Source organism: Mustela nivalis, assembly GCF_964662115.1.
Source record: "Mustela nivalis genome assembly, chromosome: 4".
NCBI classification, from domain to species: Eukaryota; Metazoa; Chordata; class Mammalia; order Carnivora; family Mustelidae; genus Mustela; species Mustela nivalis.
In genome coordinates this window covers 71,090,949-71,106,819 of record NC_139023.1, presented here as the reverse complement: position 1 = coordinate 71,106,819, position 15,871 = coordinate 71,090,949, and the positions used below count along the sequence as shown (strand labels likewise).

Here is a 15,871-nt window from a genome sequence, read left to right as displayed (position 1 = left end):
GTGAGAGGGGACAAAGGTGCTGGAAGACAAAGGTAAAACTTCTACAGAGAGTTTTCTATGCAATTGCCATGGCTGTATTATAGAAATGAAAGAGTATCAGTAAGGCTTCCAGTCTAGGGGCACCTGGGTGGCTCGGTCATTCAAGGGTCTGCCTTTGGCTCAAGTCATGATGTCAGGCTCCCTGCTTGGCGGGGAGTCGGCTTCTCCCTCTCCCTCTCCCCCTCTCTGAAATAATAAATAAAATCTTTGAAAAGATACTACCTGTTTAAAAAAAAAAAAGGTGTACAGTCTAATGAGGCAAAGAAAGATAAGCCAAAGAAAAGTCACTGCTTATAAAATAAGGTAAGAAGAAGAGGAAGGAGAGAAAATAAGACCGCATGAGATCCAAAACCTAACTGTGAAGAAAGGAGAATAAAATTCTGGCTATGTGAAAGACAGACTGGAATGCTGGAAAGCTCTACTCTTGAATGAAAGACAAAGAGGTCTGTTCTGTAAGTTAGTGTCCACGTACATATCCATCAAATAGGTGGCTTGTAAATTCAGAAACAAGTGAAGGTTAAAATCTTGAGGGGCATTGCGCTCATTAAAACAAAACTCTTTTGAGGACCAAATCATTTCTCTCGGAACAGGTAATAAGACCTATTGAACGATCGTAGCCAACATTTATTGAGAGCTTATTATGTGCTAGACACTATTTTAAGCACTTTATAAGTATTAAATAATTCTCAAAACACTTCTGTAAGATATGTACTACAATGTATGGATGAGAGGTAAAAGTGTCCATTTCACAGAAGGGGAAATTAAGACATAAAGAAATCAAGTAACTAGCCCAAGATTATGGGTAATAAGTGGCAGAGTGGGGTTCCAAAAACCCAGGCTCTTAATGTATATCTGTCTCTATAAATCATACAGTTAATATAATTATCAGGATGTAGAGGCCTAGGTAAGAAAAGATATTTTGCATTAATGGTGCTTTTTAAAAAAAAAAAAAAAAAAAAAAAAGGCAACATTCAGCTTGGTACATGCTTTCTACAGATTCCGGCACAGGCTTCCAGAATTCAACTGGGATAAAGTTAAAAGTTTCAGTTCAAAAAAACCTGAAGTTTTCTCTGAAGCTGTGTTTCAGAAATCAGGTCAGGACTTCCTTCCTTGCCTACAATTCATCTCAGACCTCAGGAGATAAACAGCAGCTTGAGCAGTAACACAGCAACCCCAAGGATGACGATCAGCGTAATAAATAATACTTACAACGTTTGAACCCTTGTGCCACTAGGAAAAAAAAGAAAAGAAAATACTCATTGTCTCTAATGGTAGAAATATCATATCTGTGCACATATTCACCTCAGCCCCAAGATAATTCTTTTAAGGCTGCCAAGCTCTGAGACCCAGAAATGGTGAGTCACTCAGGAGGGTTGAGAGGGTGGGGGTAGGGGGAACAAAGATAAAAATAGAGATGTTGATTGCATTGTTACTAATTCAGTTTAGCTCCAACAGCCCCAGCCTGGTGAGTCAACAGCAGCGACAAGAAGACACAAGAAAGAAAGAAGCACGCTGCTCTATGGGGCTGAGCAGAGGGGAAGCAGAGGGCCACACTGGGAACTTCACGCCGAAACAAGACCAACAGCATAGAGGCGGTGGTGTGAGTTCAAAAACAAACAAGTGGAAAGGGCTAAGGGATAAAATGGGCTCAAATCGATGAGCGCCAGTGCCACTGACCCTGTGGTAAAAGCTGCCTTTTATAAGAATCCCCTGAACGTGGGGGATGGGGCCTGCGGGCCAGGAGCGTTGGAGGCCAACTTGCACCGTTCAAACAGCGTATTGTTTTCTCTGGGGTATAAGGCTTACTGTGATTCCAGACTTGTCGCCATGGCAGCGGTGGGGGAGGGAGGGAGGAAAGGACGAACAGATGGGGGTCACCGAGGTCCTAATTCTCATGCAAGGGCCCCCACTGCTCTCCCCGCTCCTCTTGAGGAGGCCTGCATTGAGCTGCGTCCTCTCTCACTACCCCAGTGACGTCAATCCGGTTCAATCTCATAGATCTTGCCCAGCGCCTACTGTGTGTCAGTCTTTCACTTTTAATTAACATTAGTTCCCAGTAAGATACCTTACCTCTGTGTTGTTATGAAAAACTGAAACAGGAAAAAGACCTAGTTTCTTACTCGCAGAGTTTCTCTTTTCCTATTCCCAAACCTGAATAGAGAGACAGGTGAAAGATGCATAGCCTCTTGGATGTAATATAATGAATGAACGTCTGTGGACATTCTCATGCTAACCTTGTATTATAATTACAACCTTACACCACAATGAGGTAGCATCTTTAGAGTTACTGTGCGATGGTCCTCCTCCCTCTAGTTTCTTGCCTGCGTGTAACACTACTAGGTCAATCTTCCTGAAACATACCTCTACCATGATGGGACCCCACCTGCTATCCATGGTAACCCCGTTGTCAGCTCGGAATTCAAGATGGGCCACAGCCAGTCCTGTCCCACCCACCGATCCCCCTCTGTCCTTCCCATGTCTCCATGTTCTTGCGAGGGTGTGATAGGAAGGAGTGAATGGATGTATGAACGAGTCCATAAATAAAAAAACTCATTTCCAACTCCATCCTTTGGCTCATGCCCTTACCACAAGAATTATTCTTTTCCCTAACTTTTATCCGTCCAGTTTTGACTGGATCTAACTCCTATCTCAAAGGTTTCTCAAATGCAGTATGACCCGAGTGGAATCCAGGATCTCCATGCTCTGTACCTCAGCGATGGGAACCACACTGTCAACCAAGTTCCACAACCCAGAGAGCTAGGCTCCATCCTGACGCATCTTTCTCTCCCAGTTCCAATTTCAAAATATGGTCAAAGCCCTTTCGCCGTCACCTCCTCCAGATAGCTCCACTCCATTCACTTCCCTTTGCTCCAGTAGCCTACCACTCCATTCTATCAGTTTTCCAGTTAGAGGACTGAAGTCTACTCCGTTCTCTGCACCGTGGTCAGAGGGATGTTTTCAAAATGCACGTGCGGTCATATCGTACACCTACTTTAAAACTCTTCAGTGACTTTCCATGGCTTTCAGGACAGTGGTTAGAACCCTTGCCACGGGCCCTGAAACAATCTAACCCAGGTGAACCTCCTAGGCTCCAGCCACCATCCTTTCTCCGTGGGGCCTTCTGGAAGCTCCGCTTGCTCTCCACCAAGCTTGCCATATTTCTCCCAGCCTGGGGGCCTCACTACACGGTTTCTTCTAGCTGGAATGCTCTGCCCTGGGAGATCTTCTGTTGGTTCTGGTGGTTCTCAGACGTCAGGGTCCATCACGATTACCTGTAGGGATGGTTCAACCCCAAACGCTGGGCCTCACCCCCAGAGCTGCTGGTCCAGCGGGTCCGGGGTGTGACCTAATGATTTGCAGTGCTGACAAGCAAGCCTCCAGGTGATGCCGGTGTTGCTGGTCCTGGAGCTACACTTTAAGAATCAATGCCCTAGCTGCCTTCTTTTGCTTTTCTTAATCTTGGAGAAGTCTTTCCTGACTACTCCTCCACCACCACGAGGCTACATACGTTCAGGGCCAACTGTACATTTCCTTCACAGCACTGGCCCGCATCCTGTAATCATGTGTTTCTGTGTTAGACTCCTGTGCGTGAGGTTAGGGACTCTCTCTGTTTCTTTCAGCATTCTGTCACCAGCTTCTACCTGGCACACAGTGTGGGTTCACTAAACACCTGCTAAATGTGGACGAATCTCTCGTATAATGTTTGCTCTAGTTACCTAAGGGCCTATCACTGCTCCTTCCTGTGATGGTCAATTTCATGTGTCAGCCGGACAGAGCTTAGGGATGCCCACCTAGCTGGTAAAACATTATTTCTGGGCATGTGTGTGAGGGTGTTTCTAGAAGAGATTAACATTTGGAACAGCAGCCTCTCACCAAGGCTGGTAGGCATCACTCGGCGCATTGAGGGCCTGAATAGAACAAAAAGGAGGGCCAAGCTACCCTCTGCTTGAGCTGGGACATCCATGTCTCCTGCCCGTGGACTTTGGCACTCCCAGTTCTCGGGCCTTGGACTCTGACTGGGACTCAAATCATCAGCCTCTTGATTCTCAGGCCTTCATATTCAGACTGAATTACACCACCAGCTTTCCTGGTTTTCCAGCCTGTAGATAGCAGATTGTGGGACTTCTTGGGCTCCGTAATCATGTGAGTGAATTCCTATTAATAAGTCTTCCCTGGAATATATACCAATAAATATACATCTTATTTGTTCTTTTCTCTAGAGAACCCTAATAGGCTTCCTACATATGACTATTTTACTTACAAGAAGCTCATCTCACTTCGGAGTGAATATATCCTGGAGCTTCCCGAGAATAAGAAAATCATCAAGTACTGTTGAAGACCAGTGATGACCAGAGAAAATGTGTCAGAACCGAGAAACTGTTTACAAAGATGCTAGTGCCTGTTGTGAGGCCCACTTCCTTATGGTTGAAACTAGCAGATGCCCAGCTCTGCTGCAGGAATGCTGGCAAGCCCCAGCGAGCAGGGCCTCCTCCAAGGCGAGAGAGAGACAAGCTCTGCAGAAGAAGGGGCTCCCAGGTTTCCTCGTTAAGAGACCTCTCCAAGTCTTGGCTTCCTATTGGCAAAATGCAGACACAATAACAGTACATAAGCCTCCTAAGGTTGTTGGGACGATCAAAAAGGAGGCCAGTGCCTTATCCATTAGGCGACTGGGGCCTGCTGGGACGATCAAAAAGGATATTATGTGGCAATACTTTAGCACAATGCTTAGAATGCACCCAATACTAAAAAATATTAGCCATCATTATGGGTTGGTGTTAAAGAACCTTCCTAATGTGGGTCTTTTAGGACTAGTCTAATTTAAAATATTCTGTCCCCCAGACAGGACAGGCATTTTTTTTGTCAGGAAACCATGGCTGCACATGTGATCTCTATCAAACACCTTAATATTTATATATGATCTTGTATTTTAATAAATGCAGCAAACATGGATTAAGTGACTACTGCATACAGTCCTTTGGCTTGGCAGGAGGGGCATTTACAGATGAGTAACAATCCTACAGGGGAGAGAAACATAAATAACCAACGAAAATGTAAGGCAGAATGAAATAAACATTATGAAGGCACCCATAAAAATCTACAGGTCTGGCAAGGAAGGTCAGGTCCTTTCTGACTGAGATGGTGTCTGATTCAACCTGGAAAGTAGAGTGTGATCTTGATGAGCAGAGAAGCAAAGCATTTCAGGCCATTCCAGGCCTCAGGAACATAATTGGCGGAGGCTCTGACTCCCTGAAGTGCACGGCTCACTCAGAGGAAAGAGAAAAGAACAGCGTGCCTACAGACATGAGGGACGTCGTGAGAGGGAGCGGAAGCTGGGAAGGCATTTGGGGTCAGATTATATTCAGTCTTGAATGTAATGCTAAGAAGTTAGCACTTTGCTCCATAGGTAACATGGTTCCAGGTATATCCTTTATACGAAGCAGCTCAATATTTTGTCATTTTTTCCTCAGGTTTGGCTTAGGGGAGACAGGCGTGATGTCTGGAGTCATTTATGATTGGCTGGATTTGCAAGACTAGGCCTCCGTTTGCTTCTACCTCTTTAAGGACGTTTTCTTCCACTTGGGCTATATTGCCAACAAGTTAAGTCGTCACAGGTAGTTATGACTATTTCTAAACACCCAAGTGTTCTCAGAGCTAGGATTAATTATGAAAGCATGATTAATATAAATATTGAGATATAACGAGGTAGCTTTCTTCCAAATTCTCAACTCAGAGTTTTCTCCACTCTAATCCTTCTGAGGTTTGAAGAGTTTCTTCAACTGGTTCTGAGTGTTTACCTTTGATACTGTATGTCAAAATTAGGGGACACACAGAGTCCTCCCCTGCTGCTGTTCTCTGACATGTTGAACAATCTGCTCATTTTCTTCTGCTCTGACTCCTCTGGTAAGAGCGTATTTTGATGACTTGGACTTTCTCATTTGGGCAATGGTGCTGTGCTCAGCACTCTAATACCCTAACTTTCTCCCCCTTTTTCACCTCTAGTATAATGAAGGAACGACCTTCTCTCCATCCACAGGGCTGTGCCAAGATATGACGCATGCGCTCAGGACAGCAGTGCAGATCTCTGACACACCATTTTTCTCACGGGGGAAATGTTTGTCAGCCCCTTGGCCAACTTATTTGGAGATTCCGGCAATGAAGGGGCTGTCACGCAAATGGCACGGAGACCTCTGCTTCTCTTTGAAAGAGACTGCTTTTGAAGGAACACAAAACTGCAGTAATACCGGCTTGTGTTAGAATACAACTTCACATAAAATGTGTGTCCAGGAAAAGAAGAAAATTGAAGAGAAACCTGAAGTTGTTTCAAGACTGATGCTGAGCTATCCTATCACTCGTTTCCCTGGAACTTGGGCTGATGAGAGAAAGTATCTCTTCCATTGTCACAATTTTCTCTAGGTTATTTCTGAAAATCTTTACTCTTGTTTCAGGGATAGGAAACAACAACAACAACAAACAAACAAACAAAAACCTTGTTTTCCATTTCATTAAACCAAATATCCAATCTCAAGTTGTTTACGTTCTCAATCCCCTTAAAATACTGGCATCATATGTAGTTTTTTATTCTGAGTATTTTCACTTATTATATCATGGATGTCACCCATGTTCTTAAACACTCTTCTAAAAAACTTTAATAGCTTTGAAATATTCTTTCAGTTGAGTGTATCATAATTTGTTTAGCCAGTCCTCTAATTTTGGTCTTACAGTTATTTTTTTGTAATTTTTTTAACAATTAAATAATGCTGTTATAATAATGCTAAGTAACACCCATATATATACATATATATTTTTTCTTTCATCTCATTTCCGATCATGTTCTTAACATAAATTTCCTTAAGTATAATTGGTGCGCCAGGGGATAGATAGGGTTACCTCCAAGGACTTCCCTCCACATACTGCTAAATTGTTCTAGGCCTATTTCCCATGTGTGAAATGTTTGGTGACACTGCTTGAAGGTTTCTATGAGAAAACCCATTATCAAATTGACTGGAAGCAGCAATTTCTGTTATCAAAGTAAATCTATTGTTATCATTATCGGAATGGATTATTTTGTTTGCCTGAATGGAGCTGATCACTGAGTTTCACTTTAAGTTAATTAGATGAACTATCAATTCCAAAGGTTGTGAAACACAGGTATTGGGCAACAAGCTCATCTAAGCAAGGGGGGCCCTGCTGCAAGGCCTGTCTTTCTACCATCACCACCCCCCGCAGGACAACAGCAGAGGTTGAGAGCAGGGGAGTCACGAAACATGGCCTGGCTGGTAGATCGGCCATTTCTGAGTTCAAGGCCTGACGCTGTACCTTGGTAGCTGGGTAACTCCTCTACGTAATTTAGGTAATAGTGCCTTAATTCGAAGTTAGTGTGAGGATTAAGTGGGAAAAGACACTTATCACAGTCCTAGGTGAATGGTAAGCATCCAGGAAGCACTTATTTTTCAAAATTATTAATTCCCATTTCACAATTGTCTATGGAACTTCAATATTTGGAGAGTAAGTGAAAGGGGAAATAAACCATCTAATTGGGACCAGAAGTTTCTAAACTTCACACAGCGTTCTTAGCCTTTTGTGTCGGTAAGGTCATTGAAAGTCAAGATCATCATCATCGTTATCATCACCATCACCACCATGGTGTAAACAAGGCAGTAGGGGCTTCAGAGACAAAGGCTCTGGGAGACTAGTGCCTCCCACTCTGTCCTTGGTCATGATTTCCTTTCTTCCTCCTTTTTTCCCTCCCTCCCTCCCTCCCTTTCTTTCTTCCCCTCATTTGAAAAAAAAAAAAAAAAAGATTTTATTTATTATTTGAGAGACACAGAGAGAGAGAGAACACATGAGTGGAGGAAGAGCAGAGGGAGATGGACAAAGAGACTCCGCATGGAGCATGGAGCCTGCCACAGAACTCCATCCCACAACCCTGAGATCATGACCTGAGCCGAAATCAAGAGTCAGATACTTAACTGACTGAGCCACCCAGGTGCCCTGGTTCTGACTTTCTACTGTGCGTTCTGGGCCACAGGCCTCCTGCCAGCCCCCACTCTGCCTCTTTGGGCAACAGGTTTGTGGGAGGAAGACTCAGTCCTCATGCTTTTGAGTCTGAGGCGCGCCCTTCTTGGCCCCAGATATATGGGCAGGGCATTTCTGCCAGGGCAAATGTTCTCCACACTTAAGCACAGCATCTGTTCCATCAGAAAGTGGGCTTCCTTTGAATCTATTCCTTCCTTTGGCCGACCACAAACAAAAAGGAAGCAGCTGCAGAAGCACACACAGATGTCAGGGCCTGGGCAAGATGGCTGCCTGCACGGGGGAGGTATGGACCCACTTCAGCAATCTGCTCCACCTCTAAACCCTAAGCAGGCAGAAGCTAGGAATCCTAATTCCAGTCCCAGATAAGTAGTGGGAAAGAATCATCAGAATCTTCTCTGCTTTCACTCTTCAACCAAAACGATGCCATCATCTTTACAGCGACGCAACAAGCATAGCCCTGACTCTGAGGAACGGAAGAAATGGTTGTCTACCATCTCTCCCCAAAGTGCTCTAAAATCAGTCAGGGGTGTGGCTGGACGGGTCTGTGCCTGGAATCCGTTCTATTTTGCCGCAGGTGTAGAACACATGCAGGGACAAAAAACAAAAACAAAAACATTATTTTAAAATAAATAAAATGGACCAAACGTAGGGGAAACTTGGATATTCTGTATTTTTATCTTTGGGATGTCACTGGGTGTTAAGAAACTCCTAGTGCTGGCTTACTCCTTCTTAGAACATGGAGAAATGACTCCTCATCATCGAAGTCAGCCACATTTGAACAGCGTGATCCCTGTGATTCCATGGATACACTCGGCATCGGGAAAGGTGAGTTTCATACCGCAGGTTACACGAGGAACCACTGGCAGTGGCTGTTCGAAAAGAAACCCAAAAGTCCAGCTGGGAGTCCTGAACTGAGCTGGTCCTGCTGAGGCTAGCCCTCCACCCCAAGTAAGGTCCTTAACCATCCTTCCAACTTCGTCCCCTTTCACAGACACACACATGGAGCACTGCAGGCTGTGGCAGCCGGGCTGGGCCCACAAAGACAAGGGGCTGCGGCTGCCGCCGCCTGGGTCATAGCCCTTGTGGCTTTGTGTGTGATCGCTGACCTTCCCTGTCCTTGGCCTTTGTGTGCAGGCTCTGCTCAGGTGGGAGGCAGTTGTACAGGAGTGGGATTTAAGGTGTCAGCTGCTCAAAAACCCACTGCCCAAGACCTTCACTTGACCTTCTGTTAAATTCATGAAACAAGGAGTCCATTAGACAGAGCTGGTTCTAATACCTCGATAGCCTAAGGAAGCAAACAAAAACCCAAGTCTGTCAAGGCATCATGGAGAAATCAGAACCTAAGGACATCCAACCCTCAGCAGCCAACTGGGCTTTTCCAAGGAAGGCAAATAAGTTACAGCCAATCAAACAATGTCCTTGCTTTGCCTCTATCTGTTCTCTATTCTCTGTAAGCCTTTCTTTCCCCTTAGCTCCAGTCTGTGGAGCACTCCTAACCATTTCTGGTTCGCGGCTACCCCATTTGAATGGATTTTTGCTCAAACAAATTCTTTTTTTTTTTTTTAAAGATTTTATTTATTTATTTGACAGAGAGAAATCACAAGTACACCGAGAGGCAGACAGAGAGAGAGAGAGAAGGAAGCAGGCTCCCTGCTGAGCAGAGAGCCCGATGCGGGACTCGATCCCAGGACCCTGAGATCATGACCTGAGCCGAAGGCAGCGGCTTAACCCACTGAGCCACCCAGGCGCCCTTGCTCAAATAAATTCTTAAAATTTTAACATGCCTCAATTGAATCTCTTAACACCTCCTTCACCATGCTCCACTTTTTCTTTTTTCCACAGCATTTACAACAAACACACTGTATACTCTACACTTATTTTTTATGTTCAATGGCCACTAGAACAGAACGTGGGCTGCATGAGGTCAGGCATCGTTACCTGTTTTGTACACGGGTATTTTAAGCATTTAGAACGAAAGTGGCTGGCACACAACAGATACTCAATAAATATTTGTTTCATAAATGCATGCTTCTTAGCCAATCTAATTTAGATTCTAGTTAAGCAATTGATACGTCCGTGGGCCAAGACCCATTCATCTATTTGAAATATTTACCCCCACCTCCTCACCCCTCAGGCTCCAAGCCGCTCCTGGCATCCACAAAGCAGTTAGCTCTGACATTTTGCCAAACAATCACTGTCACTTGGTAAAATTGAGGAGGAAGTAAAATATTTACTGAAGCAGAAACTCTGGGGGGCAGTAGCCTGGTTTGTTTTCACTTAACTAATGATGTCCATTGACACCCCACACCCAGCTTGGTATTTATTTTTGCAGCAAAACAAGCAAGTGTATGATTTCGATCCGTGATTCAAGAATATTCAAGGTTTTTGTTAAATCTACAAATTGTTCATAATGCCATTGACTAAAATGAGAAAAGATCCTTGCTTAAATGGCTTTCCATCCTCAGAACGCCTCCTGCATTTGTTTTCCGTACATGTTTGAGAGTGGTCTTGAAAGTATGCAAGAGAACAGAGGACACAAATAAAATTATACTGAAGGTGGGATCTCTCGGTTTCTTCCAGTTGTTGAGAGGTAGAATTAGGGCAAATATATAATTTTTTGCCCAAATCAGGACAAGTGGCGTAAACTGGGACATCTCGGGCAGATTGTACATACAGCTGTCTTAGATACAATCAGCTTCTATCACAGTCAAAGATGGGAAAGGGCTGACAAAGATTAGGGCATTTGACATGTGAAAAGTTCTGTGGTTTGCATCCTCCTTGGTTTGAACTCAAGGGTCGCAGATGTTGATCAAAATATTCACATTGCCAATTTACATTAATTTCACTCGTTTGTAAGTATCAGGCGAGAGTGTTCAATAAATGACCTAGCAAATTAATCTACTTCCCCCCATTAGTTTCTGACTCTTTAGCATGACAATATCAGATACCCTGTTCAAGCAAAGGCCAGGCCAGCTTGGAGCTGACGGCTTCTGATTCCTCCACGGAGATGCATCTGTCTACTCCCTACCCCCCCAACCTCGCCCCCCCGCCGGCCCCCGCCCCCGCACAGTCCCCTCCTCTTTCCAACCAGGCCCCAGATTTTTCAGTTCTTGCAGTACAATCAGAAGAAGTGAGAGAGGACCCTGATTTTCCAGAGGGACCAGACAGTCTGAAAAGGTAAAGACGTCTTCAACATCATTAGCAGTTCGTCTTCTAAAACCTCAGAGCAGCCTCTAGGCAGCCCCTCCCGCAACACCCCCCCAACTACTCTTTCTCAGTGTCGGCTTATCAAATTAATGAAGCCTATCTAGATGGGAGGAAGCTGGGGCAGAACACGGGCTTAAGAGCGATTCAGTGCAAACCCCTCCTTCCCTTTAAGAAAAGAAGTACAAATAATGGGGGGGTGGGTTGACCAGAATTTCTTTCTTTTACAATGAGAAGAGGACAGAGAAGGGGTGTTGGGGGTGGGGTGGGCCAGGGCTGCTCCTAGCTTGCCTCCCGTTTCCCCGAGAACGAAGGAGGAGAGGTCTATTTACTTTCCCTGACTGAACATTTGCATGTTAAAAAGGCGCAGTTCCTTTGTGGGAAGGATTTACCACAGCCCTGCATTTTCTACTTGACAGAGCAGAGTGCTGGGCTAGGGCTCCAGGTAAAGGATAAAGCAACTTCCCAATGTTCCCTCTCACCTTTTCATAAGACAGCGCCATCCCTCACACAGAGTCCTGGGGAGGCCAGGGTGGGATTTCTGCGACACTGTGCCGAGTGTCGAGTGGGGAGGGAGCAGGAGATAGATCCCACCCTGTGGGCCCCTGGGCTGCCAAGCCCCCAAGCGCCAGGCAAAAGTGCCAGGCCTCCCAGTTCCCCTCGAAATGCATCCAGAGAGGCAATTTTCAGTGCGAGGTACAAAACACATCAACATCTCTCATCTCGTCACTGACCTAAATATAGACAATGACTTCAAGGGGAAAAAAAAGTTGCACATTCTTTTATACCTGCAAATGCAGCAAGAGCTCTTCAAACCAGCACTGGCAGTGAGGAACAATAGAGAACCAGTCAGATGTGAAGGGAGAAGAGAGGAGAGAAGGGTGTTCTAGAATGATCGCTGTGATAAGACCCTGGCAGATTCTCAGCTGAATATCAATCCTCATTTGTAACCTGGGGCCCCTGTGATATGGCTCTGGGAGTGGTTTTGTGGCCCCTGTCTGCTTTTGTGTGGGGAGTTCTGGGGAGAGGAAGTGGGCCTGTGTCCAGCATCTGCTAGACTGGAATCTGCACTGCCTCAGGCAGGTCTCTGAGTCAAAGAAAGGGGCCACTTCACTGAGAAGCCATTTCCTTCTCATCCCAGAAGAGCGTGCTGTTGGTTTCTTTGTTGTTCTCCAGTAGAGCACCCGTCCCTGACAGCCACTTTTAGTCCTCCATGATCCCAGTCTGCCCTTCCACGTCATGTTAGGCAAAACTCACAGAGGACTGGGAAGCTGATGTGGGTCAGCTCACTTATTTGGGCGACAAGGGGTATTCCAGAAGGATTACTTTTCCCTTGTAGTATTAACTCCCACTTGGGTAAAGTTCCTAGGAGCCCCTACCTTTTTTATTAACTTGGGGGTTATTCACCTGCTGAGTGAAGAGAAGGGCCATATGAGAAGCTTTTATGAACGAATCCTATAACTAGGGACCTTGAAAAAGATATCTGAACAACACATTTAGTATGGAGAGAACGGGTGTTGTCAGCAATTAGGACACAATTGTGGGTAATCAATGGCTGAGGAGAAGTCACATGTCTCTCACATATTTTCACTGCCCTTCCCTTCACTCAGACAACTATCTGCATAAGAACAGCCTGTGTGGGGCTCCCCAGGAACATAACTGCCTGCTGTTAGGGAACCAGCAAGCACTTCAGGCTTAAGCTATCCACAACTCCAGCACTGAGGCTGAAACTCAAACTCATGCTCTTTTGTGTTAGCAAAGCACCCACGAATGCACCATCGGTTTGTTTTTTCAGAAAAGCCTTATCCTTTGGAAAAATAATAATGGAAAACCACAGAAAGAACACATCTTATACAAGATCATGAAGGCAAGCTAAAGGCACCACCCAGGAAGAAATAAAACGAAAGCAGTGAAAAGAATCCCAATGAGAGTGGAGGACAAAAAGAGAGTACACCAGAAGCTCTAGCTGAACACGACAACGAAGACAAGGTGTTAGCTAAGGCAGACCCAGATGTGCCCGAGATGAGTATATGGTCTCAGTCCACAACAGTCTGGACAGTGACCTCTCCGTAGCTTCTCTGGCATGGGGGAACCCTGTGGGGCTCACCGTTCTTTTAAAAATGTGATGCTGAACCAAAGCATGGAAAACAGGAGTCTACAGGGCCTCAGAATTCAAGACACTGGAAGGGTGGCAGAAAAAAGAGCTCTAGATTTCAAATACCAGTTTTAGGTTACCATGACCAAGAACGGGAATCTAGTTGCTTTATGATTTGCAAAAAAAAAAAAAAAAAAAAAAAAAAAAGAGAGAGAGAGAGAGAGAGATTCTCAGCGATGCCCTTCTTCAACAAAAACTGAATGCTGATAGTTTCTAAAAAAAAACCACTGGGCTGAAGTTACTTGGAGCAACAGGGAAGTCCTTCCAGAAAGTTTGCTTTTACTGTGGTTCTGCTTCTCCATGCAGTCCCTTGGCAGTACCCTCCCTGAGATAGGTGCATGCAATTAAAAATTACCAGCAACTAGAGGGGGAGAAAAACAGACAATAATTTGGTCAAGAAGAAATATGCCTAGAGTCATTTTTTTCCAATCCAATATCTTCGTTAATTAAGCATTTTCCAACCTATGCTGAGAATACGAATAGTAATCTAATACTAGACTACTCATTACTAATAAAACATATTTATGAAATGGAAATATAATGTGCCTATTTCCAAAATGTGGTTATAAATGACTTACTCTAAGCCACAATTTAAAATGGCTTGAGAAATGAGTCTTTAATAAAGAATTGATGAGGATGATGACTGCTGATAATAATTCTATTTGGTGAGATTATGTGGTTTGCTATGGCAATTTGAGCTGAGGTGATTGCCTCAAAAATTACTGCAAGTAACTAATATAGGGAAATTTAATTGATGATAAATACAGCAGTGGTATGTCAACTCTTGAAAAAGTGAGCATGTAATTGAGAAAGCCGGCATCGCCTTGCCGGCTGATTATGTTCAGTCATTATAGTGCTGTCAGGATGTTATTTGTCTGACATATCTGCACATAGTAGGGATTTAAAAAGTGAGTGAATAAGCACCTATAATTATTCCTCAATGAGGGTTCCTATATGCAATTATAGTTAATCATAAGCCCATTAACACTGAGGAAAAAACAATTACAGTATGGTTTAGGACAGAGCCATAATGCTATGTGTAAGAGTCAGTAGAGGACGTGTGCAGCACGCTCAGAAAGCTTTGACACTAGGGCACCAGGATCTGCTTGAGCTTTCTGAAAAGGTGAGAGAGACACGGCAGCAATGGTATCTCTCTACGAATAGGTCAGGGTGTCTCGACTTGAGCAAAGCATGTGACATGACCTCATTCACTATTCTTTGGAGCGCAGAGAGTTAAGTATCCTGGCAGATCCGTAGAGAGTGGGATCGTACTAAACACTAAGCACCGTCCTAGACTCATCATGGACTTGAGAGTCTGGGGAGGGCAAACCAACGAACCACCAGTGAGATGCCATATAATCAACGATACTTGTGGCGGTGACTGTGGCGTCCGTGCTTCAAGGAGAGGCAGGCTGACCGTGGGCCAGAGAAGTCTTTGCAAAAGAAGCAATTCTCTTTTCTTTAAAGGGTATTTTGCTGGCTGATGAATTATGGTCTTTATTTATAATCTAAAACCAAACCAAACCAAACCAAACCAAAGGCACACAAAGGAGCGCTGGCCTCAAGAGCTGATTATGGGGTGGAAATCCTCGGAGATGCCCCTGCCTCAGGATCCTGACAGACTTGATTCTCTGTTTGTTTTGCTTTCACCAGAAATATTTCCATTTTTGTTTTGACTCTTCTTGACTCTGTCCATTGGTGCATATATTTTTTCTTTTTTCTTTTCTTTTCTCCCCAACCCATTTAAGTGAGATATAATTGACATAAAGCACTGCTTCAGATTAAGATGTACAGCATGATGATTCTACATTGTGAAATTATTACCAAGTTCCCAAATAAGTTTAGTTCACACTATCATCTCATACAGATATGAAAAAAGAAAAAGAGGGAAAAAAGTTTTTTTTCCCTTGTGATGAGAACTCTTGGCACCGACTCTCTTAACTTTGAAATTTACCATACAGCAGTGTTAGCTCCAGTCCCCATGTTGTACATTGTATCCCTAGCACTCATTTATCTTATTACTGGAAGTTTCACGTTTTGACCACCTTCCTCTCATTCCTCCTCCCCCTGAACCCCAGCTGTCTGCGAAGTGGTGCTTGCATTAAGCCTTAAAGGACAAACAGAAGTTTATGAGTCAGAGAAAGTGTGGCCAAAGCCTTTCATGCAGAGAAACAGCTGAAGAGCAGTTGTATTTGAGGAACTGCCGCGGTGGGTCCCAGAGGATGCATGAGCCAGGGAGAGGAGATGAGGCTGTGAAGGTTGACAGGGGGCAGATGATGAAGTTGGATGACATATCAAGGGGTCTGGATTCTACTGTGTAGTGATGGACAAGCCCTGGAGGAATTCTGCTTTCCAGTTGTATGAGTGATTTGTATACTGGTGTAGTAAAGGAAGAATGACAAAATTACAAGAAAAAGAAAATAAAGCTTAGCCGGC

The 15,871-nt window shown here is 44.4% G+C and overlaps 1 protein-coding gene and 1 long non-coding RNA gene across 3 annotated transcripts in view; one reads left to right on the top strand and one right to left on the bottom strand.

The window, feature by feature from the left end:
• MAML3 (mastermind like transcriptional coactivator 3) overlaps positions 1 to 15,871 on the bottom strand; it is a 404,523-nt gene that overhangs the window by 93,388 nt on the left and 295,264 nt on the right. The gene's annotated exons all lie outside the window — the stretch shown is intronic.
• On the top strand, positions 1,386 to 6,559 carry LOC309863796. Its single transcript, XR_014311265.1, has 3 exons — positions 1,386 to 1,639; positions 5,508 to 5,651; positions 6,074 to 6,559. It is a non-coding gene; the product is annotated as an uncharacterized lncRNA (long non-coding RNA).